The 26,058-nt window shown below is 42.3% G+C and overlaps 1 protein-coding gene across 1 annotated transcript in view; it reads right to left on the bottom strand.

Moving 5' to 3' along the window:
• Positions 1–22,923, bottom strand: part of LOC146867603 (neurotensin receptor type 1-like) — a 278,677-nt gene extending 255,754 nt beyond the window's left edge. The window contains exon 1 of the mRNA XM_085615011.1: positions 22,809–22,923. The gene's annotated coding sequence lies outside the window, so the exon portion shown is untranslated. The remainder of the gene's footprint in view (positions 1–22,808) is intronic.
• Positions 22,924–26,058: the final 3,135 nt, after the last annotated feature.

Raw genomic sequence — 26,058 nt, 5'->3', positions numbered from 1 at the left:
CGTGGTAGCTTAGTTAACAAGCATTGGCATAGCCAATAGGTCTCGCTTTTGGGACCTTATAAGTATTTATTTATGCAGCACAATATCCTTGGTGCAACACCATCAACCGTTGCATGGCTAAACACTTATAAGGTCCCCAAGGCGAAACCTATTGGCTATGCCCAAAATCAATCACCAAAACACAAAAGGAAGCTAAAGGCATCCCGTGGAGGTGTGCTCGAGAATCAGAAAGCAAAACACAAGCATGTTTAATGAGCGTGCAGTTATTTGGACGCTGACTGGGCTAATAGAAATGGCAGTGATGGCTTTATAGGCCTATTTGTCTGGCCGAGTGTGGGAGAGGGGAGGAGAGGCCTGCAGTGGCTTCTGGTAGTCTCTATGACCCGCACAGCATCAATTCAAATTTGCAGGTCCTGGGGGTCAGGCAGCTGACCCAGGCTACCCCCTCTGATCCAGTACGCCGGATAATATATCGCCGTTATCACTTCTAGGTCACACAGTGTTAAATGCTGCATGGGGGAGCAGGGACTGGGCACCGCTTCTTAACATTGGTCAACAAACTGTGGAGGAAGCAACCACACTGGAGGATAGAAAGGGACAAAACATTCCGCCTTACAATAGGGATGGTAACACTGTGGGGCATGAAGGGATATCAAGGGTTACAAGGCTTTGACCAAAATAAAATGAAAAAAAATCTGCTTTTCGGAATGGGAGCTGGCCAATTATTTTATCCAAGGGGAGCTCGGCATGAAAAGGTACAGACCCCTGGCTGACCAGGGTAGAAGAAGAAGCAAAGGAGTGGGAGGCGGCTCTATGGGCTTGAAGGGTGTCGGTTGTTTAATGGGCAGGGTTGTCCCTGTAGCGGGAAGTCAGCTTTCATCCTGAGTTCACCCCCATGCTGGGAGAAATGGGAGCACACAAGTCCTTACTCCTGAAGTCGAAACTGCATATAAATCAATAACAAGTTCAAACGGATTTCGGGTCTGAGTACCCTGGCATACTGCTGGGCCCCACAAAGACTACGAAAAATATGGCGCACACTGCCACCCCAGAGGCCTCTGTGTCGAGATGGGGATACTCTGTGTCGACCGTTTACTAAAGAAATTCATGTCCTCTAAGGTACCTCGTTTTGCTCTTGTCATAACTTGAATACGGTGGGGGTTTTTCAAACGGCAAATAATGGAATGAAAATCATGGAAGGCCATTAAATGCAATATGCACTTTAAAGAAATGATCTTCATTCCGATATTAAGTTACAACGTTACAGTGTGCAGCAGCAACAATGTTTTGCAGCCATTAATAAGGGGGGGTGCATGCTGCGGACATCCTGTGTGAATTGCTGTTGAAAAATTCACATCCCGGTAGGGGGAAATCTGCTATTCATCCTTCTTGGCTCGACAAATGCAGTGCCATTTAAATGGATAATAGCAATACCACATATGTCCAGTGCTCTGGAAGGCAGTGCGATATTAAGCTAGTATAAGCTTAATGCAGTATAAGCAGAAACCAGCGTGGTCAGGCACAAAAAAGCGGCAATGGAATGCGCAAGCCCTTCTGGAAATTACAAGCGCCTTCTAATTAAAGCAGCAAGCGGCAAGGAAACCTGACACAAGACAGATGGCCCTGCGCACCCTGCTGGCTCCCATTGTGGTGGGTTTACAAAGTGGGAGGGTTGAGGGGAGTGCGACCGAGAATCAACAAAGCGTTTCCCTTGTGGGAGCGAGCCAGGGGCACCATGTGTTTGCAAGTTAATTACAAACATATGGTGTCAAAGCTCGCTCCCGCAAGGGAATCGCCAAACGTGCACGCATTGCCATTGAAAGCAATGCAACGCGTGCACGTTTTTAGCGCGAAAAGTGAATCGATTCCAAAAGGTCTTTTTCCTAGGCGAGACCTAAAAATGCATGTAAGTATAAAACATTGCATAGTTTTGCATGAAATAAATTTCACTTGATTCAACATAAAACATATATATGAATTGTTCAAAAAGTATCATTGAAGAAAACACATCCTGATGTAAAATTCGAGCAACTGTTGGTTAAGTGCAAATTTCATAAAACGTTGAATACTTGCTTAAATGCATTTATCATGTTCATCTCAACCTTATTTCATCTTGACACGCCATATACCTGTGCATTGGCTACAGTTGCTATAGTACACGTCACCTCATTGGATCCTATATATATATATATATATATATATATATATATATATATATATATATATATATATATATATATATATTCACTGAAAAAAACATAGGTTTCAGGGACGTTATAGTTAGTTGGACATTTGACTCAAATGAAACCAGAGAAATTCGCCCGTTATAGTTAGTTGAGCTAACTATAACTTGCGCGCCCGCAATGCACTGGTGATGACGTCACATATTACATCACTCATGACATGGTCAGTGACATCACTGATGGCATCTCAAATGACATCACTGATGACATCATCCAGTGAATGTGTGTTTCTGTAATGTTTAAATATTTTTAATATATCTATGCCAAGGTGTATTGAAGAATGAGTGGATTTACAAGTGTCTGAATGGATTATTTAGTAGGTGCGTGACTGACTGTATAAGTGAGTGATTGAACATGTGTTACTGAATGTATGGGTTAGTGACTAAACTGTGTGAAAGTCTGTATTAGTGTCTCAGTTGGTGTATAAGCGGCTGCATGGGTTGGTGAGTAGCTACATGAGTGTCTATATGGGTTATTGATTTGTCATCTTAGTATCTGTATGAGTGCCTGAGTGTCTGTGTGGGCGGGTGGGAGGGCTGTGACTCTGTGCATACATGTCTGAGTGGGTGATTCACTGGTTGTATGGATTCAAAAGTACATCTGGGAAGGGCTGTATGAGTGAGTTAGTGGGTGTATGGGTGTGTTGGTGAGTGAATGAATGTCTCACTGGTATATGTGTGAGTAACTACATATGTGTTAAGGCATTATATGTGAGTGTTGGAGTATATAAATGACTATACGTGAGAGTAAGTTATTTGAAGAGTGGGTGTATAAAAGAGTGTCTGCTTGTATCAGTGATTTTATAAGACAGTAAGTATGTGTTAGTATCTGCATAAATAAGTGATGTGGTGTGTGTATAAATAACGCAGTTGGTGTGTATAACTGTATACATGAGTAAATGGGTATGTGATTGATTCTTTGCATGACTGACTAGGTGTGTGAGTAACTCTATGGATGAGTGGCGGACTATGACTGTATGTACAGGTATATGAGCGCATATCATAGTACTGTATTGATGCGTAACTGCATGTATAAGTGAGTGGATGTGAGTGTAGACCTAAGAAATAGTAGGTGGTATGTAGTATCTGGCATTGTTATGTGTATGGTTTCAAAAATAGTAGACTGTATTTTAGAGTGCGTGTATCAAAGTTTATATTAGGCTATCAGTATGTGCATCAGATTATCACGTGGATGATGTCATCAGTGATGTCATCAGTGATGTCATTTGAGATGTCATCGGTGATGTCATCAGTGATGTCACTGACCATGTCATGAGTGATGTAATATGTGATGTCATCACCAGTACATTGGGGGCGCGCGAGTTATAGTTAGCTCAACTAACTATAACGGGTGAATTTCTCTGGTTTTAAATGAGTCAAATGTCCAACTAACTATAACGTCTATGAAACCTATGGTTTTTTTCAGTGAATTTCTAAGGTTTTTTAAATGCTAATTCCTAACTATAACGTCTGTAAAACCTATGGTTTTTTCAGTGAATTTCAAAAGATTTTTCAATGTTAATTTCATATTTTAATAATTATAAAACCTATATTTTTTCTATTTTTATTTTGTAATATTTTGGAACTCTATTATCCTTTTTTTTAAATTAATTTTAAAATATATGTAATATTTTATATCTTCAAAACAAAGTATCTATAATTTATTTACTTTTTTGAGAAAACTGAAGTCCCGTACCGGTAGTGTACCAAGCTCAATCAGCATGCGAATCCTATCCGCCATATTGCTAAACTCGTAAAGGATACGCATTTCGTATCCAACGAGTTCGTGGCACCGCGTCCCGCGTAACATCTTATAAGTATGTGGTTGCACCAGCTGCTACTTTGGTATGCGACGGGTACGCAGTACCAAGCCGCGCCTTATGTCATGTACGTATGGGGTCACACCCGCTGCGCATTGCGTATGCGACGAGTATACGCTGCCAGACCCTGTGTTACGTCATAGACATATGGTGTCCCGCCAGGTACGCCATTCCCTCATTTTTTTTACTCAAAACTATATCTAAATAAGTTTAAAGTGTATATGAGAACAAGCGATAATCTAAAATATTTTAAACATTTATATATTTCTAACTGTAATAAACTTATATTAGGGTAAATATATTTTCTCAAAATCGCGTCGGGTGCAGCCTCCTTGCGCGCTCGGTGCGCGATTGCTATGTGACCTTAAAGAAAAGCATTTGATTGGTTCATAACATTTCCCATTGTAACAGTTGGAGGAACCCATTTTAGTCATTCTCTCTACAGCGTTTGATGAGAGAATCCTCTTCTGCTTAGAGAGCTTTTTTGAAAACTTTTTGCTATGTACACATATCTGACACTGCACACAACATGCAACCATCATCTTCATCAATATTCATGCTCTGTAAAGTAGCCTTCCACCTGTGATAGCTATGCATCTAAAAGCTACATAACAGAAGTTTTCCCCACTGCCAGAGGTAACATGGTTGCATATGCTGGCCATGTGGTACTGCCCAGGGGCAGTATCATGCATAGATAATGAACACACAGACACAGATAGATAGTGGAAGTGGGTACGGGCATGTGCGCTCGACTCCTTTTTATTACCAGGGTCACATATCCAGTGACGTCTGTGCTGAATGCGTGTGGAGGGAATGTAAACCAGCCCTCAAGGAATGGTTGCTGCTAGCATCAACTACAACAGTAATCATTGGATCACACACAGAGATTCAATAATAAAAGGGTCAATAGTTTGTTCTGAAGTAAGGTAGGGACACTAGATGTGAAATAATACAGAAAAGATTCTATCGTAAAAGAACCATAACTTGTGGTATACTGAGATACAGGCAGTAGATCTGAAATAATACACAAAAAGATTTTATCATAAAGGGTCCATCAGGTCTAGTGCACTCAGATAGCCACATCAAAAGCATTCAGCATGTACACAGCCAGCGATGATGCGTGCTGCGAGCGGGCCGTACTCGGAACAATGTATGTTGCCTACAGGAATGCCTCATCTGCAATAGCGACTCGATCTGAATTGTAAACACTGCTGTCTGCAGTGTAGGCTAGAGAGCGGTCAGCAAGGGCCCACAGCCACGTGGTGTTGACTTGAGCTGCCCAGTTTGTCATACGTGAAGCAACAAAAACCGTGTGCGGACCCTGTGATGATGCGTATGCGTGGTGCAGACTGGAGCAATGCCTTTTGTCTGGAGGACTGCGTCATCTACAATAGCGACTCTATCTGAATTGTGAACACTGCTGTCTGCAGTGTAAATTGAAGGCAGTAGTGAGCACAGTCATCCATGAATACTTTTTCTCACTTCCTCTTCACAAAATACCACAACATAAATTACAAAACTCTGCAATTAATAAATCAAAACAATTTGAATTGCAGTCTCTGCTGTCCACAGTGTAGACTGTTATTCAGTGTTCTTTACCACTACCAAGAAGAATTTGGTCATTGTACTAGACCTATAAGTCATCTAAAAAAAGTTCTTCAAGCAAGTATACTAAAAGTCTATTGTGTATATTTCAATAGATGTTGTAGTTAGTTACCTACTGGATTCTTTAATTAAACAATCACCACTCGATCTGAATTGTGAGCCCTGCTGACCGCAGTGTAGGCCAGAGGCAGTGGTCATTAACGCCTAACAGCCATGTGCCATTGGATTCGAAAGCACAGAGTTGGTTGCACCTGATTGGAGGGGGTAAACACAAATCATCACAGACTTTAACTTCTGACATCCTCAATCACAGAATCAAGAACCCGTTTCACTGTTCTGACCTGCTGTACCGCAGTGAACTCCACCAACTGCAGTCAACCAAGCCCAATAATCATGTGCAGCAGTTAGCTACGGAAGCACAGAGTGTGATGCACCTCAACGGAGGGAGTTCTGTGAAAAACAAGCAGCAGATAATATCGCACATCGTCCATTTTGGGATCAAGACACCGTTCCACTGTTGGGACCTAGAGTTGGTTGCACCTGGTCGAAGGGAGTACCTTCATCTTCACTCTCAGATGCAGTTCTAACATCGTACATTGTGGGATCAAGATCCCGTTTCACTGTTCGGACCTGCTGTACCGCGGTGTACTCCAGCAACTGCTGTCAGCCAAGCCCAATAATCATGTGCAGCAATTAGCTACGAAAGCACAGAGTCTGATGCACCTCAACGGAGGGAGTTCTGTGAAAACCAACAAGCAGCAGGTAATATCGGATATCGTCCATTGTTGGATCAAGACACCGTTCCACTGTTGGGACCTAGAGTTGGTTACACCTGGTCGAAGGGAGTACCTTCATCTGCACTCTCAGATGCAGTTCTAACATCATCCATTGTGGGATCAAGACACCGTTCCACTGTTGGTACCTGTTGGGCAACTGTGTTAGTAGTATACAGAGCACTCCACGGTGCTGGGCATCAGGCTGGGCGATGTCTGCCTGTGTTGCGGTAGCCAGCGTTGATCTCAGGAGCCTTCCCAACTCGCAGACCTCGGGCCAAAAGCTTCCGCCGGCACGTGGTGGGCCCTCTTTCACATACGGCAGTGTCGAAAGGTGAACTGTGGGGCATATGTGCGTTGCAGCGGCCATGATGGTTTCTGGGTACCAGCAGGCTGAGAGCATTATTCCCGCAGACACCTTCGCTCACGGTGTCAGCCTCGTGGCGGTGTAAGCTGCGCAGACCTGACAGACATGTTCGCCATTCCGGAAGAGAACCACACCCAGAGAAACGTGCCTTTTATTCATACCCCTATGATAGCCTTGTGAACGCTGAGCCAACCCACTACGCTAAAGATTTGGGGGGGGAGGGGGCACGTACGTGCTATGTTTTCGTAATCTTCCCTACTGACTGTACTATCATGGTTGCGTCCACTGTCCACTTCACTCAATAGACCATCAGTGTATGTTGACATGTACATGTCTGTGCTCTGCATACTCAAGTCTGTCTGGCAAATCCCCTCAACACTTTGCATTGTATACTTTTATAATCGAGAATCACTTGCCACCTTCACACATACTTTGCTCCCATCTCTCCCCGCATTCTGCACTGTGTGGTAGAGATGCTATGTTTGGTTTGTGTACATGGCTAGCCATGGTTCCCACAGGACGTAGTGTCGTTGTGTCTGCTAGGTGTACATGTTGTTTGTCATGTTGTATGTGATTATATAAGGTAGCGCGTTTATTTACGAGCAGTGGTTTCTCCCATTTACATATCGCTGTGTTAAAGAATGTACAGAACTTTCTCACAGGTGAAAAGTGGGACCACAATGGCAGTCATTCATTACTATGCAAGAATGTCCAACTGCATGATGCTTCTAACCTTACAGCCCCCAATCTTGCGTGCTTTCTTAAAAGCACGCCAACTCCCACAATCAGACCAACATTCACACAGCTTTCTAACGGCAGCTATCTGCTTCTTAATAACATGGACTGCTACTCAATGTGAGCTGGCATACCGTATGTCCTTACTGTTTCAAACCGGATAACTTCCTGTGGCAATCTGTATTTCCACCCACACAAAGTAACTCCCAAAGTTCAACTTGGCCTTCAATACCTACTTTGAAAACAGATTTTATTAAACGGAGCAAACTGAAAGCGCTTTTGTTTCAAACAGAAGTGTCCCTCACTTCTCCAAAAGTAATTTATCGACTGCAGATAGCACGAACTTCAAGTAAAATACACTCCCTTTTAAATACGAACCTCCCATTACACTTTGTGAATTGTTACACAGTTTTCAACACATCTGGCCTTTAAGCTCTGGCACACTTTTTTAACACTGTCTCCTCCGACCTTGCCACTGGCTTTTAAACTGTTTTTGGTATATTACCAGACTTCCTTCATTCGTAATGGAGTATCTTGAAAACCATGAACTTGATTGTTCGGGCAGTGGAGCAATGTCAGATGCAACGCAAAAAGGTATCCTGGCTGAATGGGATTTCTGCGCAGCCGCAAAAGATCTCCTGCAGCGTGCGACCTTTGACAACATCGCAGATTGCTTGCCAATTCAAATTGTCGCTCCAACATTCGAGGAACATTGCTGTCCCTTCGAGGATATGAATTGGATCGCTTCGCTTTTCTCACACGATGGCAACAATCGCCTCTTGGAACATTACGCATCTCAAGCCGCTGAAGAACTTCCAGACTGCAATCTCCAAGACTTGTAAGAAATTCACTTTATTCTTGGATTGATTTTTTCCAACTTTTCTGACTTTTTCCTATAATTATTTTTAATACACATCAATTGAACTATTTTCATATAATAACTTTCTAAGTATGCTTAGGCATTTGAACTCTGTTTTCATTATTGCCCCTTACATCTCCAGACTAACCAGGGATGGGTGATGTATGGCTTATGCAAATACGCTATTTACTTGCTAAATTAGCCGAAACCCGACATCCATTTTGAAACCATGTCAATTCTTTGTCCACACATCTCTCTGCCTGCCTGTTATCCACGAAGCCCTTTCACACAAATTAGCTCATCCTCAGCCTCTGCTCACGAGCTGGCGATCAAGATAAAAAAACACGACATTGTTTAGGAACAGGTTGGCACAGTGTAGTAATCGTATCCAGAGCACATCAGTTTACAACAATCAGCTCACGGTTTCATCCCCGAGTGTACCGGCAACTCACCTCAGCACCATCTCACTCTGGGCAATACAGCACTTGCACACCGGTAGGGGTGAATACATCGCTTCACACTTCCTGTATAGCAGACCCTAACCACCCCACAGATATCACAGTGCTCCTACCCTCCTCTTTCATACTCTTTTTGCCCTTTTTTCCCCTTACTCGCTTCAACAGAATCACAAAATGGCTGCCAACACTTCCTAGTTGCAACCGCTCACACCCCTCGCAGCCAATAAGCAGCAAGCTCGTGCTCGTAATGCCTCAGCCAATCAGATGGCAGAATTCCCAAATATCGATATCTGTAAATTTTGATATTTCTCCAAAACTACTGAATGGATTTACACCAAATAAACAAAAGCGTGCTTTCTAGACCAAGCCCCTTCTCCCTGCCAAATATGGGGTAATTCCGTTCACCCGTTCGACCTGTAGCCTGGTCTAAAGTTTCCTATGGAAATTAACATGGAGAAAACACGTTTTGGGACCCCCCTTTTTTCTCAGCGCCCCCTTGACGAATCACCCCCAAACTTTCAACATAGGAGCTGATAGGAACAAAGAATTAGTTTGGAACATTTCATGAAGATTCATCAAACGACGCCAAAGTTATAAGCAAAACAATAAATGTTCTTCCTATGGAAACTTGGTCGTAACTATAACTACCTATATATATATATATTCACTGAAAAAACCATAGGTTTCACACATGTTATAGTTAGCGGAAATTTTACTGATAAAAAACCAATGAAATTGCCCCGTTATAGTTAGTGCTGGCAACTATAACTCACGCGACCGCAATCTTCTGCTGATGCTAATACTGTATTTAGACACTTATTTGCCCATGTCTTCTTCCATACATTTTTAGCTATACATATATTACAAATATTTTTTTTTATAAATACACATATGTCATCAGCAGAAGATTGCGGTCGCGTGAGTTATAGTTGCCAGCACTAACTATAACGGGGCAATTTCATTGGTTTTTTATCAGTAAAATTTCCGCTAACTATAACATGTGTGAAACCTATGGTTTTTTCAGTGAATTTGCAAGGTTTTTTAAATGCTAATTCCTAACTATAACGTGTGTGAAACCTATGGTTTTTTCAGTGAATTTGTACGGTTTTTTAAATGCTAAGTTACTTTACGCCATTCGAGGCGTGCGCGCCCACTTAACGCAGTGCGTTCCGTGCACGGTTTTTATCAACTTTAATAAGCCCTGTACATTTGGTGGCCTTCGGCCACCAAAAGCACAGGGGGTGGGGTCAATGTGGATAGTGTTTTTTTTATTTCGATTTTATAATTTCATGTTGCCAAAATATAGTTTTTTTACTGATGTAATAAGCCCTGTACATTTGGTGGCCTACGGCCACCAAAAGCACAGGGGGTGGGGTAAGTGTGGATAGTGTTTTTTTTATTTCTATTTTTTACCGTACGCTTACGGTAAGCGTACGGTAAGCGTACTCGGCGAAATTGCCGAAAAAAAAATAAAACCGTTTTTGCTCTTGGGGGATGTTTGGGGACTCCCTCAACATGACTATGTGGGAGGGAGTTGTCAAAACAGCCCCGTAACATGTTTTTGGGCATCATGTTTGATAAATAACACTCAGTGCGAGAGACAAAATGGCGGACGCCGCTTCCTGGTTTCGGCCGATTCGAATGTTTACTAAGATCTAAGAGCCAATCAGAATCGTGCTCGCGCACGCCACCGTACGCGTACGGTAAGCGTACGGTAAGCGTACCGTAAGCGGGCTCAGATATATATATTGATTTAAAGGCTATTTTCTCAGAATCTACTGAACAGATTTACACCAAACCTACAAAAGGCACTTCCTTGACATAGGGACTACCTCTCTGCCAAATTTCTAGTAATTCTGTTCAGCCGTTCGGGCTGTAGCTCGTTCTAAAGGTCCTATGGAAAAATGCATGGGAAAAACGCGTTTTGGGACCCCCCTTTTATCTCAGCCCCCGCTTGACGAATCCCCCCGAGACTTTCAGGGTAGGAGCGGAGCGTAGCGCCCCACCTATTTTGAGAAATTCGCGAGGATTCATCGACCGGCGCCAAAGTTATTCAAAATAGAATGTTGCGGATTTCCTATGGAAAAGGGGTCCTAACTATAACTACCTACTGGCGACCGCCAGTAGGTAATATAGATATAAAATTCCAAAAGAGTTGCCCCACTGAAGCCATCACACAAGAGGGGGTGAACACACTGGTACCCCAGGTGGCTGAACTTCCCACAGGTCACTCGCATTTCCTCAATAACAGCCCTTAAAGCCATTTGCGTTTCAAGCGACTTCGCGCTCTTGTTCACTGGCAGGCTCCACACTCAATGATGCACAGAAACAGCAAACGTGTATCAGGACACTGATTTATTAATGGAACAAGCCCCGCCCCCATGGGCGTCGCCGTGGCTTTCTGGATGTTGTAGTCCATTAATATGCAACCATGCTTGTAGTCCCGTAGAAAAACCCCAGTGGGTGTTTGCATATTTCGAAAGTTCATGATAATTCCTACAATAGGTGAAAGCGCTATAAAGACCTGTTCGGGTTCAGGCCAATATATACCTGAGGCTCCGGACCCCCTCCTTCCACATCAGGTTCGCGTTTGCGGGCCTTGGGATCCGCCTATTCTGGCGGCGGGATGGCTTTGTGGCTGGACAAGCCGCAATACATCATTCCAAAAGAGTTGCCCCACTGAAGCCATCACACAAGAGGGGGTGAACACACTGGTACCCCAGGCGGCTGAACTTCCCACAGGTCACTCGCGTTTCCTCAATAACAGCCCTTAAAGCCATACGCGTTTCAAGCGACTTCGCGCTCTTGTTCACTGGCAGGCTCCAAACTCAATGATGCACAGAAACAGCAAACGTGTATCAGGACACTGATTTATTAATGGAACAAGCCCTGCCCCCATGGGCGTCGCCGTGGCTTTCTGGATGTTGTAGTCCATTAATATGAAACCATGCTTGTAGTCCCATAGAAAAACCCCAGTGGGTGTTTGCATATTTCAGAAGTTCATAATAATTCCTAAAATAGGTGAAAGCGCTATAAAGACCTGTTCGGGTTCAGGCCAATATATACCTGAGGCTCCGGTCCCCCTCCTTCCACATCAGGTTCGCGTTTGCGGGCCTTGGGATCCGCCTATTCTGGCGGCGGGACGGCTTCGCGGCTGGACAAGCCGCAATACATCATTCCAAAAGAGTTGCCCCACTGAAGCCATCACACAAGAGGGGGTGAACACACTGGTACCCCAGGCGGCTGAACTTCCCACAGGTCACTCGCGTTTCCTCAATAACAGCCCTTAAAGCCATACGCGTTTCAAGCAACTTTGCGCTCTTGTTCACTGGCAGGCTCCACACTCAATGATGCACAGAAACAGCAAACGTGTATCAGGACGCTGATTTTTTAATGGAACAAGCCCCGCCCCCATGGGCGTCGCCGTGGCTTTCTGGATGTTGTAGTCCATTAATATGCAACCATGCTTGTAGTCCCGTAGAAAAACCCCAGTGGGTGTTTGCATATTTCAAAAGTTCATGATAATTCCTAAAATAGGTGAAAGCGCTATAAAGACCTGTTCGGGGTCAGGCCAATATATACCTGAGGCTCCGGTCCCCGTCCTGAGGAATGAGGAAAAAAGATGCAGAAAGTGCAAACCAACACCAAGATTTAACGTCTGCATCAGAAGGAAGCTCTGCAGTGGAAATCGGGTCGGAGGTGGAGACCAATAACAAAGCAAAAAAAAACTCATCCCGCAGTCACTCTCATTACAGAAGAAGTGGATTTTTTATGTATGGAGCGCCTGCAATCTCTAAGACCGAGAAAGCAACAGACCGGCGAAAAACGGGGGCAAACAAAAATAAAAAACGGAGAGAGAGAAGAAAAGCCAAAAGACGAAGGGACACACAAAAAATATCAAAAGAAACAACAGAAGAGATACTGGAAGAAGTAAATCACAACTTTCCAGATGACTCCAATGCAATGACAGTGATTAACCTAACAGAAATGACCCTCAATAAAGCAGAGAAGCAGCTATTGGCCTTAGGTCTCTCTTTTTGCCCGGAGAGCTCATTCAACTACTCAAAATCTAGAGTTGATATATACAAAAGTGTTAGAAACTTAAAACTCAAAAAATTCCACATGCAAACAAAGACAAAGAAAAAGTCAGCAGAAACTGAAATATTGTCTACAACAACTAAACCATCTATACAAGAAGCAGAAAGTGAATCCAATACTAATCAAGAGTCACAGACTTTGATCAATGTTCTCTATGATTTGGTACAAGAAGGTAACCTAACAAGTGGATCCATGGATAATTATCTGGACGGCATCCCAATATCAACAGGCACAATGTGCAAGACACCCTTCAAACCACCTTCCTCTTTTGATCCATTAATGATAAAAGACACTATAGACATGTTTCAAGACCAAGTCATCAATGATCTAAAAAACCTGAACAGAATGACTTACAAAGGGGCACAAAATGTCAAAAAGAACACACAGGAACTCCAGTACCACCAATTAATGACCAAAATCAAAAGTGACAAAGAAATAGTTATGAGAGGCGCCGATAAAGGCGGGAACGTGGTACTTTGGAAGAGAGAAGATTACACCAAGGAAGCCATGCGTCATCTGGAGGATAAATCATGCTATGGAAACAGCAATAGAACAGCCTGGAATGCAATACAGGCATCTTTCCGAGTAACTCTGATGGCATGGCGAGAAAAGGGCCTGTTAACAACAGAGGAATACAAATTTTTGTGGGTAGCAAATCCAACAATCCCAATTTTGTATTTCATACCGAAGGTGCACAAGGATAAAACTAATCCACCGGGAAGGCCTATATTATCAGCCAAAAACAGTATATTTGAGAACACTTCAAAATATGTGGATTTCTTCCTTAAGGAACATGTTCAAAACCTAGCATCCTACATTAGAGATACAGGAGATTTTTTGACAAAAATCAAAAACTTTCAATGGAAAAATGACTATTATTTGATCACCCTAGATGTAACGTCACTCTATACATCTATCAGGCATAATGATGGACTTCGAGCCTTAAAATATTTTTTGGCGAAGAGAGGAATACAATATATGAAACACAACAAAATGATTGTAAATATGGTGGAATTATGTCTAATGAATAACATTTTTATGTTTCAAAATGCAATGTACCAGCAATTGCGAGGTGTGGCGATGGGGGCCAGCTTCTCCCCCAGCTACGCGTGTTTACACATGGGCTGGTGGGAGGAGCAGGTCCTCATGACCAAATACACTGAAACATTTACCAATAACATAAAATGTTGGTGGAGATTCATAGACGATTTGTTCTGTATTTGGCAGGGTACAGACAAGGAAGCAGTAGAATTTATTGAGTTCTTAAATAAGAATGACCTCAACTTACATTTCACATCAAACATTAGCAAAACCACCATAGTATTCCTGGACGTTGAAATATATGTAGAACATGGAAAGATGGAATCTAGACTACACAGAAAGCCCACGGCAGGAAATGCAATCCTACATGCGAGCAGTGCACACCCTAACCATCTTATACAAAGTATTCCCTATGGCGAGCTCCTGCGTATTAAACGCATATGCAGCAATGAGGAAGCCTTAAAGAAAGCTCAACAGGAATGCATTAAAAGATTCAGATCCCGGGGTTATAGCAAAAAATGTCTAGAAAAGGCGCTTATCAAAAGTAATCTAAATGATAGGGAAAGGTCACTGGAAAAGAAACCTAAGCTAACGGTCTCTAATGATGTTCCAAATGATTTCAGATTCATTTTAGATTACAACCAACATCAATTGGCAATAAGAAAAATCATTAATAGGAATTGGTACCTCATAAAACAGGACCCTATTATTGGTAAATTGGTACCAAAAAATCCATCTATAACATACAGGAAAGGAACATCAATGAAAGACTCGCTAATTGACAATGACCCATGTGGTACACCAGCCAAGGGATCTTGGTTGGCACAAAGACAGGGATTCTTTAAATGCAAGACCTGCAAAGCCTGTCAACATGGGGTGTCTACAACAAATTACTCTACTCCTGTTGGTGGGCCCAACAAAGAAATAACTAAAGCTCTAAATTGCAAAACAGACTATGTGGTGTATATATTGGAGTGCCCGTGCAAATTAAGATACATTGGTAGCACTATTCTACCAGGTCATAAACGGGTGCTCCAGCATCTACGAGCCATCAAAAATAATGATCAGGCGTACCCAGTGGCGCGCCATTTTCAGGACAAACATGATGGCAACTGTAAAGATCTTAAATATTTTTTCATTGACTTTGTTCCAAGGAACAAAAGAGGGGGTGATAGGGAAAAATCCCTAAGACTTTTGGAGATGCATTATATCCTCAATTTAGACAGCAAACAACCTAATGGGCTTAACAGCTCGGAGGAGTTACATGCTAGTCTATAAATAACAATACGCTAACAGGAGAGATATACAAATATATTTAATACATCACATAGCTTTATCTCTTATTTTGAGAATTAATTTCTTAAAGCCGCCCACTAGCATACTTTCAATATATTAAGAACAAATAAGAATTTTCTTGCTCACTTCCTCCTCCCCCCAAATCTCTCTAACACATTAGTTTTAACTACCTTTGGTTTTAATTAGGTACAATTTGCACATCACTTTTTTAATATATATACATCTTATATGAGTATATATATATATATAAAAAAAATTACAAAAAACTTTTCCTCACTGTCCTGTTTCCTTCCCTTCCCTTTTCACTTTAGATGTTGGAGTATCAAAACTGTTCAACTCACAATTAATTAGGATCCAATAGGAAACAAACTGCTATATAAGGTTGAGTAGATTCAGTATATTATAAAGGAAAAAGGCCAGGAACCAATTATAGGTTTGAATAATACAACATGCATCAAGAATGTTATGGATATGATAACATCTAATATTTCTATTATATGTATTTATATATTTATTTATTTATTTATATATTTATAACATTACCTCTTATTACTATTTCAGCTATTATGTCGTATTCGGATGTATATTTATTTATTTATTTATTTATTTATTTATTTATATATATTTGTATATTTGGAAATGATCAGTTGTATTTATGGCCATATTTTGCACAGTGAAAACTCCACCTGTACTTTATTGAATACTGGGACACCATGTTAAGGTGTCAACTAGTAATATGCAGTTAAAATGTTGGAAATTTTCAACAAGTGATGTACTTATTTGATGATTTTAATTCTCTTAGAGTAAGTTACCGGGGGATTTATCCCGATATTTTGAGTAACTTAAACTAAAATAACACATGTTGAACAATTTATGTTAATACGATATGCAACACAAAATGTTATGCATTAGGAATCAGGTATCTAATTTTGCCCAATCACATTGAAGAACACAAAATAGGGAAAAAAAAGAAAAAAATGTAACCTTTTAAAAACCAAATGCCATTGGTAGATCTGCGTCATGTGATCAAGTCCCCCAGGAGGGATGAAACGCGTAATGGCTGCCGTTCTATCTGTGTGATCCAACGAATAAACGGATATTGAACAAGAATCCTGTGGTCCGTGCTCTCTTTACTCTGCGTGATAAAGGAGAGTGCTTTCGAATATATATATATATATATATATATATATATATATATATATATATAATATATATATATATTTTATCTACTGGCGGTCGCCAGTAGATAGTTATAGTTAGGACCGAGTTTCCATAGGAAATCTGAAAATTCTATTTTGAATAACTTTGGCGCCGGTTGACGAATCCTCGCGAAATTTTCAAAACTAATGGGGCGCTCCGTTCAGCTCCTACCCTGAAAGTCTCGGGGTGATTTGTCAAGCGGGGGCCGAGAAAAAAGGGGGGTTCCAAAACGCGTTTTCCCCATGCATTTTTCCATAGGACCTTTAGTCGAAGGTACAGCCCGAACGGCTGAACAGAATTACTTGAAATTTGGCAGAGAGGTAGTCCTCAGGTCAGGGAAGTGCCTTTTGCAGGTCTGGTGTCAATCTGTTCAGTAGTTCCTGAGAAAATAGCATTTAAAAGCATATAAATATCTATAAGCGCGCACCGTGCGCGCACCGTGCGCGCACTGTGCGAGCACCGTGCGAGCACCCTAACGTGCACGAGCGTAATTCTGATTGGTGGTTACATGTTAGTCAACGTTCGAATCGGTCGAAATCAGGAAGTGTCGGCCGCCATTTTGTTTGTTTTCAGTGCGAGAGTGAAAAAGGAAGGTGGCGAACGTGAAAAGGGGGCAGGGTAGAGAGTTCCTGACTTCCTAGCCTTTGTCAGGGGGTCCCTGAAGGCAGAAAAAAAATATATTTTTTTTTTTTTAAAAATCGCAGGGGTGCGCGCACCGTGCGCGCACGGTGAAAACCCCCCAAAAAAATAAAATAAATTTTATTACGTAGTTTATTGTAAAATAAATATATAAAAAAAATAATAATACATAAATAAATTAGCATTTAAAAAAACGTACAAATTCACTGAAAAAACCATAGGTTTCACACACGTTATAGTTAGGAATTAGCATTTAAAAAACCTTGCAAATTCACTTAAAAAACCATAGGTTTCACACATGTTATAGTTAGGTGGATATTTCACTCGTAAAAAACCAATGAAATTCCCCCGTTATAGTTAGTTCAGATAACTATAACTCGCGCGACCGCCACTCTATCACAAGGATGATGTCATCAGTGATATCATGAGTGATGCCACTGACCATGTCATGAGTGATGTAATATGTGACGTCATGAGCAGTGGATTGCCGGCGCGCGAGTTATAGTTATCTGAACTAACTATAACGGGGGAATTTCATTGTTTTTTTACGAGTGAAATATCCACCTAACTATAACATGTGTGAAACCTATGGTTTTTTAAGTGAATTTGCAAGGTTTTTTAAATGCTAATTCCTAACTATAACGTGTGTGAAACCTATGGTTTTTTCAGTGAATATATATATATATATATATAAACACAACCAGTCTCACGTTACTGGAGCCCTGGACCCTTCAGGGCGGCTTCAGTGAAATGGGCACGGAGCAGCCCATAAATCACACTCGCCATGTAGAAAAATATACTGAAGCCCAATACTGCAGCTCAGGTACCTCGCTCAGTCCAGCAGTGTCTGCTTCCTTTGCCCTAATGTTTCAGCTCAATAGCCTTGCTCACAGGTGGAAGAAGACACCTACGTGTGCTCTGACGTTTTTAAAAAAGATGTTTAATCACGTGACTGAATTATAACACTACATATCCCACAGTGCACTGTAATTTCATTCAAATGTACTCACTGGAAGCCCTCACAAATTTCATCTTTAGTAGACAGTTCCTTTCAATACACGCACTTGTGTTCAAGTGGAATCCATGAAACAACAGTCAGGTGAAGGAAATGTGCCGTAGTGTTTTCACTTCTACGTGCGACCAGCAGAAGCCCTGTGCTGCAGCACGATCATAGCAGGAGTCATCCTGCTTGAATCCCTTCCAAATGCAACTCGTTTTCGCTTAGTAGTACTCCTCGGTAGGTCGGGTGCACTCGTGGATCAGGCTCCTCATTTTAAACAAACACAACCAGTCTCACGTTACTGGAGCTCTGGACCCTTCAGGGCGGCTTCAGTGAAATGGGCACGGAGCAGCCCATAAATCACACTCGCCATGTAGAAAAATATACTGAAGCCCAATACTGCAGCTCAGGTACCTCGCTCATATATATATCTATACCTCTGCCTAATTATATATTTATATTATATGCTTACAACTTTAGTGACAATTGCCAAATCTTCACAAAAATTTCCCAAAGAAAAGTTCATCCACCTCAACTCTGTCCTTTAAAGTTTTGGAGTGATCCAAGAAAAGGGGGCTGAGAAAAAGGGGCGGCAGCGATTCCACAAAAACAGTTGAATGGAACAACACCAACATTTTATAGAAAGCTGGATCTTGGTCTAGAAAGCATGATTTTTGCAATTTGGTGTAAATATGTTTACTAGTTTTCGAGAAATTTAGGTTAACAATTTATTTATATTTCACGCTGCAGAGGATCCGTGGCATGAAAAGATAAAAATATATGTTCTGATTGGCAGCCACCACATTAACAAAGATGATGGGGCAGCTATTTTAGGACTTGAGGACTTAGTGCACAGTCCTGGAAAAAGAAGTAAAAAAACATATGTAGGGTAGGATTACCCTGACCCCCTAGACTTGGTGGGGGTGTCCCAAAGGGATCCCCAGGGCCATAAAGGTATTTGTTTATAATTTTACTGTGAGTGTGTGAAGTATCAATGGATTAGTGGCAAATTTTTATCAACCTGTCCTTTTTTTATATAAAGCTACCCATGGTGGGCAACGGCTCAAGGGTGGAATAATAGTTTTTATGGGAAAGGGAGGCATGTGCCCCTCCTTCCCAGATCCTTTAAAAGGCCTGAGGACCCTATCCCCCAGGCCTGAGACTGTATTTAGGTGAGGGGGCATGCAGGCCAGCTTCTCAAGCCATTTTCAGGCCCTGGGGATCCCATCCCCTGCGACCGGGATATTTTCTATAGAGAGAGGAGCATAAGGCCCACTCCCTGAGCCAGAACCTAGCCCAACTTAAGAGTTTCTATGGGTGCCTCAGTCCCACCCAGGACACCCACAATAACTACAGGGTCTTGGGGCTGTGGGAACCCTGGGGCTCTCCTCAGGGGTGAGTAATAGTTACTTTAGTGCAAGAGTTACAGTTACTTGCGGTAACTATAACTGGTGAATTTTAATGACATTTTCACCTAACTATAACGCCCCTTTAACCTTTGTTTTTATCAGTGGATATGTGCGTGTCTCTGTGTGCTTGTGAGTGTGTGTATGAAATTTGGCAGTGAAAAACATCTACTAATAAAGCTCTTTATTAAGCAGATTTTGACACTGAAACACATCATGCACTAAAATGTATGTGACTTAGTTGTTAAGTCGCACAATGTGGAACAACAAGCCTTGGGTTCAATACCTGGCAAGAACCCCTTGCAAATCAAACAAGCATTGGCATAGCCAATAGGTCTCGCCTTTGGGACCTTATAAGTGTTTAGCCATGCAACAGTTGCATAACTAAACACTTATAAGGTCCCAAAAGCGAGACCTATTGGCAATGCCAATGCTTGTTTTAACTGCTGCAATCTATTGAAGACTCACGGAGAACATCAAAGCAGCCGCGCGGCCGCGAAAGTGAAAGTAATTGTGGTAAAGCGCGACGCGCGCGCCCGCGCACATGCACTGTAGCTCTAGGCTGGCCTGGTAGCACTTTTTAGAGCCCTCACAAAATGTCTCGCCAGACCAGCGCATGCGCTGGGTCAGGCGAGACCTAAAAGGGGGACCATTAGTTGTGATATGGGCCGTAAGTGGGCCCAGAGAGGAGGGGGCACTTTGTTCCTCTCCACAGGATACCAAGGTATTTCAACTTAGACACCTGTCGCCCTATAAGAGTTGTCATTTCTGTCTGGGGGTGTTGCACATGGGGCAAATAGTAAGAGATTTTAAACATGAACAATCCGCCTGTTAACCCTCTTTTGTCCTTTTTTTCTCTAGAGCGGTGGCGACACATACACATTAACTCTACCAGCCACCGTTTTTGGTTTAATGTTAAATCAGTACCTGACGCTGGCCTCTAAGTGGGGAGGTAGAAGTTTAGTTGTTTCCGTAATCGTATTGGTCAACAATTGACTTGCTCCAGGCAAGTAGAGCCAGCTAGGAAAGGAGTGGGTGGTAAGTGGGTGCTGAATTTTGATTAATAACCTAAGGGAATGCTATGCCAACAGGAAATTTATTTTATTCCACCTCGAACTGGAAGGTACCTAAGATATTGATTGTTTCTCTTAGGGAACATGGGCCCATTGGACTGTCAGGTCGGGTTAGAGCTGCCATCGAGTCTGGCTGCAGGTTGGTGCTGTTCTGTTGGTGGTCCAGACCCTCCTCAATGGGGTTGACCACATAATGACCTTTTAATGGGCGAGACTGATGTTGGTCACATTGTGCCAAGAGCAGAGACAGTGCAGGAAGCCAGTCCCTGGTTACTTGTTCTGTAAATACACAACTCTGTGTTCAGTTTTTTGTCATGTGCTCGCTGCAGTATCACTTATCCAAGTGTTCCCTAGCTGCGGAAATCTGATACATAGATAGATGTAAATATTGCACATGTGTGAAATGTTGCAACAATACATGCACTGTGTCAAGATATGTAACTTATTTTATTCAGTGTCTGCATTTGCAATCTGTACCACTTGCAGCATGCACAAACACGCCACGTCTTTCATAATTGGTGGTGTGAAGGGTTGGGGCCCAAGACATTGTACGTTTGTGCACCGTATGGCTTTCCCATTTGAGTGAAATGTCTGTTTCTGGGCAAATCATCTCTTCTCCGAGCCGTTTCTCGAAGCACTTCTTTGATAAAAAGCGGATGTATAGTTTGCATTATGCACTGAACAAAGCCACGCATTTAAGAGATAAAAGTGTGTAAACGGCATGCTCACTTCTCTGATTTAAGTGGATTAAAATGTACATCCAATGAGATGAGATAAAATATGTCTTCATTCATGGGTTATGAATAGCTGTTAGCATCTTGCCTTTTTTCCACTTGTCGCGGCGTTCGTGTCCGGTGGCCAGCAGTTTTAGCCATCATGGTTTTATTTCTGAAATCTGAATGTATTCTTTCCAATAAAACGTTGGCATCTAACGACTATCTCTGTTACTACCCTTGGAAACCCAGTAGACAGCACACGATTACTCGTGTAAAGGATGTAGGGAGCTCTGAAAAGTAGCCCTGGCGTAAACAAGTCTCTCTGCGTGATACCGCCTGCTGGAGGAGGAACTGTCGGTGCCCACAGGCGGCGATGCGATCGGCTCTCTCTGCCGACTCCTGGGAGCGGCTCCCAGCTGTTGATCTGATCTATTGGCGGTAAATCAAAGAAAGTCAAGGGGAGGACGCAAGGAAACGAGCAGGCAGTCTCACGAACGTCTATGCTAAATTCCGACACCTCGAGTCACCGTCTTGGTACTACAGTCCTCTTCCCCACTGCCTCCGAAATATACCAGCCCCATTTCTGCTTCGTTCTGCCCCTAAAGTACCTTTTCCGAGAGCCTGACACACGGCTCTGTGTTACGTGCATTTGCCAAACAATTTGTTTCATAGAACCTACATTTGGCACTGGCAGCTTCATTTTATTAAAGCACATTCCACATTGCTGAGAATAAACCAATATAGATAAATATTTATCTGATGACGTTTGCTGTAAATCTACACATTCGCACAAAAGAAATGACTGAATGCGCAATGAGGCATTTAAATCTTTACCATTTGACACCAGCCTTTTATACTATCGTCGCTAAAAAAACGATTCTGCCAGGGGCACTCTCTTGTGACCATAACGCAACATATCAGAACAAAACAGAACTTCATGTTAAATACAATGTACATTTACTGCTTATGTCCGCTGGTTCTTAGCCCCGATTCAGTACTTTGTCACAAAAACAACTTTTGGTGGAGAAAAAGCAAGCAGGCGTGCGCGCGTCCGCATTTTACCTGCCTTCACTGTCATATGAATTAATGTCTCTTCATCCACGTTTCCGCGCATCTCTCTGAACGGCTTGTAAATGCGTCAGAGGTAAAACTAAAGCAACCTCCTGGTGAGTTCACTATTGGCTTTTCTTGCAACGGGCGACTGAAGCCTAAAACATGGAAAGGAAGACCTACAGCGACCCTTGATGTACTTATAGTACCGACAGGCGTGTGGGAGCTAAATTGCGCAGAAAAACCTCTCCAGTATTCAGCCCCAAACCCAAACAAACTCCCAACCCTTCAAACTCCCTTCGTCAGATAAGTTAAACGCAGCTCGTGAACACCCTTTAATTCCTCTTCCTCGCATTTCCAAAACAAGTGATAAACAGCAGGGCAGCAGCTTCCTAAACAGGCGCACGGCTGTTTCTTTATTTGCGCTCACCTCTTGCAGCGTCGTCTGGCTGGAAGTGCCGGCAGAGGCTGGTGCGTGCCGCACGCGCTCAGGGCGCATCGGGCTTTGCTGCTGGTGGTTGCTAGGAGCTCCCGGTGATGCCGAGGGTCTGTCTGCGAGTGCAGTGGATTCTACGAGAGGCTGTTTGATGTCACAGGCTTGGAGGGCTGCATCTAGCGTCCGTTCAAAGAGTTTGAGATTCCCTGAATGGATGGGAAACGAGGGCTGGCTTACAAGGGAGCGTGCAGCCTGGTATATAGACAAAGATGACTTCAGGATATTTTCATATGAACAGCACCATGCTCTACGTCCGGGATGGCCACGTCACCTGCAGGGGAGCATTAGAAAGGAAAGCCCCTTAGTGTTTCTGAGGAATGATATTTTTTCAGTGGTCATTTGGCTAATCAAGGTAAATGTATTTAGAGAGCTACTACGTTAGGATGTTCTTCTTGGGAGATTGTGTTGGCGGATTCGGATGCCATTTCGGTTTTTGAAGAGGACTAGATTGGTTACCTGCCATGCAAGTGAGATTCTTACTGAAGATGACAGTGTGTTCAAAAAGAGGTCTGTAGCTCTGAAGGAATGATGTGATTTGGGTTTCCTTCGAATGGACGCTGAGATCAGACCTCTCTTACTTCTGCCTGTTTCGCTCCCACCTTAGTTCAAGCAATGGTACAAGAGTGAGCACACAAACTCTTGAGTACCAATAAGGATCTGGGAGAATGTTAGAAAACACAAGGAGTGGTTTGGAAGTAAAAATCCAGCTTGCTCTGCTGGTTCAGTACATGAGGGCATTTCATTGGACGCTTAAGACATTTCCTTCCACGAAGAGGTGCGTCCCCTGCATCTCCCTCCCCATTATAGCCCTTGTTATATCCTCCCTGCCTATGGTCCATACCCGTGCAATCTGTTGCTGGCCTGGGTACCATACCTTGTCCCTTCCCAAAGCATATATGATCCCCACCAGAAAAAAGGGGCAGCAGACTGTGTTTCTGCTGCTTAACTCGATTTTTCAGAGGGAAATTACCCCCTAGTAAATTCATGGTTGGGGTTCCAACACCCTAGGAAGACTGGCTGTGGGATCACCGGCTCACGCAGAATGGGGCAGATAGAAATTCCATACTGAACTTCTGCTCCACCTTGTTCATAATCAGGACCTAAGTAGGGTGCATGAAAGTGGCAGCACACTGAGTGCTGACTCACTGCTCTGCTCTTCCTGCACACTAAATGTTGCCTCCCACATGAAGCGCAGTGAGGTACATACATGAATGGGAAGAGAGAGGCGCACTTGCGATGCGGAACACTGCCTTCACAGCGCTTGTCACTTCGAATGGAAGGCAGAAGTTAAGTGATGTGGGAGAGTGCCCTAACGATTTGAATCATTTCTCCGCCCTCTGCTATACTTCCGCTTGGAGTGCAATGGAACCCCAGGACACAAGAAGGATAGATCTAGTAACTGAATCGACTCATTCAGAAGGTAGGACCAGGCAGCAGTTACTGCTGCTGGAGCGGGAATCAGTTCACAATATTTTAGTGTCTCGGTTTGCCATCACAATTGGCTAATTCCCACTCTTGTATGATTCGGCTTCCCTTGGTCGAATAGATATTTGCCATTGTTTTAAGGAAGAAGATTGCAATATATCTTATACATCATCATCACAATCAATTAGCTAAATTTTAGTCAATAATGAGAGTTGGTAAATGTTTAAAGGTTTTTATTAATCAAATCTTTTTTTAGGTCATCTTTATTACAAATCACAAGTTAATTCAGTTTAATCTCAATTGTCAATACATGACAGAAATATAAAATCAATTTTGGTTAATCAATCATATAATAAATTCCATAGGCATGTTCCACAAAGGAATGAATCCCTATTCTAAGAATTGGGTGGAAATGGAGTCAGAACCCATAAAGAGTTCTAGTCCAAGAAAGAGTGAGAGAAAAGCATAAAGCTTCTGTGTTTAAACCAGCTCAAATAGATCAAAAATATAGAAGAAAAGAACTTCCCATAAAGAGAGGCAAAAAAAACTCAGTTGCAAAGCATTAATAGCATAAGGTCTGAATAAATAAGTCTGGAAAGTAAACAAAAAGAAATGTTAACCTACTCTAGGGACACGCACCATTATAGACTTTGCATTTCACAAAGCTTTGCAACATGTTCCTCTTCTTGTCTCACTTCAGCCAATCAGCTTCCGATGCTCTCCTCAGAACAGGATCACTCCTCATCTTCTCACATGAATACAATCATCCATCGAGAGCAATGTTACGTTTTCTACTAAACTATAGCAATCATAGACATATGTGGAGTTTGCCTCATTCAGGCTTACTTTTTCACACATAGACTACATCATTAACTTTTTTAATATACATTTTCTAAACAATCCTCTATGTAGAAGTTGAAACATTTATATCAGTAAAACGTTTTTACACAATCAGCATCGATGGGGAAAAACAAGTAGGTTAGAAAGTCAAGCTCACGTTTTACACTCTGCCATTCAATGTATGAACTCGTCATTACCCTATTAAATGACAAAAGTTGATTGTGTCCCAACAGTGGTGTTTGTGTATATAGAAATATTCTACGGAAATACTTGAAACTATATTAGTAACTTATTATTTTCAAAAAATATTTGCTGATGTTGAGGTCATAAGTTAAACTTTTTATGTGTATTCAGTATCCTCTATTCAAGCTTTTTTTTCGAGCAGTTTTCCAAGCAATGCTACTTTAATATTTTGAGGCAAATACGATAGCCTACAGTTTTATGCATTCAAATTACAATATTTTCATCATAGCTTGCACGTTAATTCTGCACATTTATTATAACTAGCATTATTTTCAATAAATTTAAAATCCACCTATCACTGCGGAGCATCACAGGGTCAGGGGACTGGATGTGCGGCTTGTGGACAATTCTGGTACCCCGTCCACTTAAGCTAGTGAAGGGCCTTTTCTAGCACCATGCGGCTGGAGAAAATCAGACGCAGGGAAAGGACAAGTGAGGGTGGTCGCACAAAGGTTAACTAGAAACGGGGCTTAGGAAGGATTTGGAGGGTGATAGTGACGGAATCATTGGAGTGCCCCCCTAAAGAGTGCTGTATCCTGGTGCACTGTAAGGTCATCATTTACTATGCCTTAAAACGAATACAATTGAATATATAATAAACAATGTAGTGTAGAGTTAGAAATAGGAATCTCTAGTTGGCAGAGGTAGGTACCTTTGTCCAAGTAGGGATCCTTCT

Source organism: Triturus cristatus, chromosome 1_2 (genome assembly GCF_964204655.1).
Source record: "Triturus cristatus chromosome 1_2, aTriCri1.1, whole genome shotgun sequence".
Lineage (NCBI taxonomy): Eukaryota > Metazoa > Chordata > Amphibia > Caudata > Salamandridae > Triturus > Triturus cristatus.
Note: the sequence above shows the minus strand (reverse complement) of the source record. Positions and strands in the feature narration are given on the sequence as shown.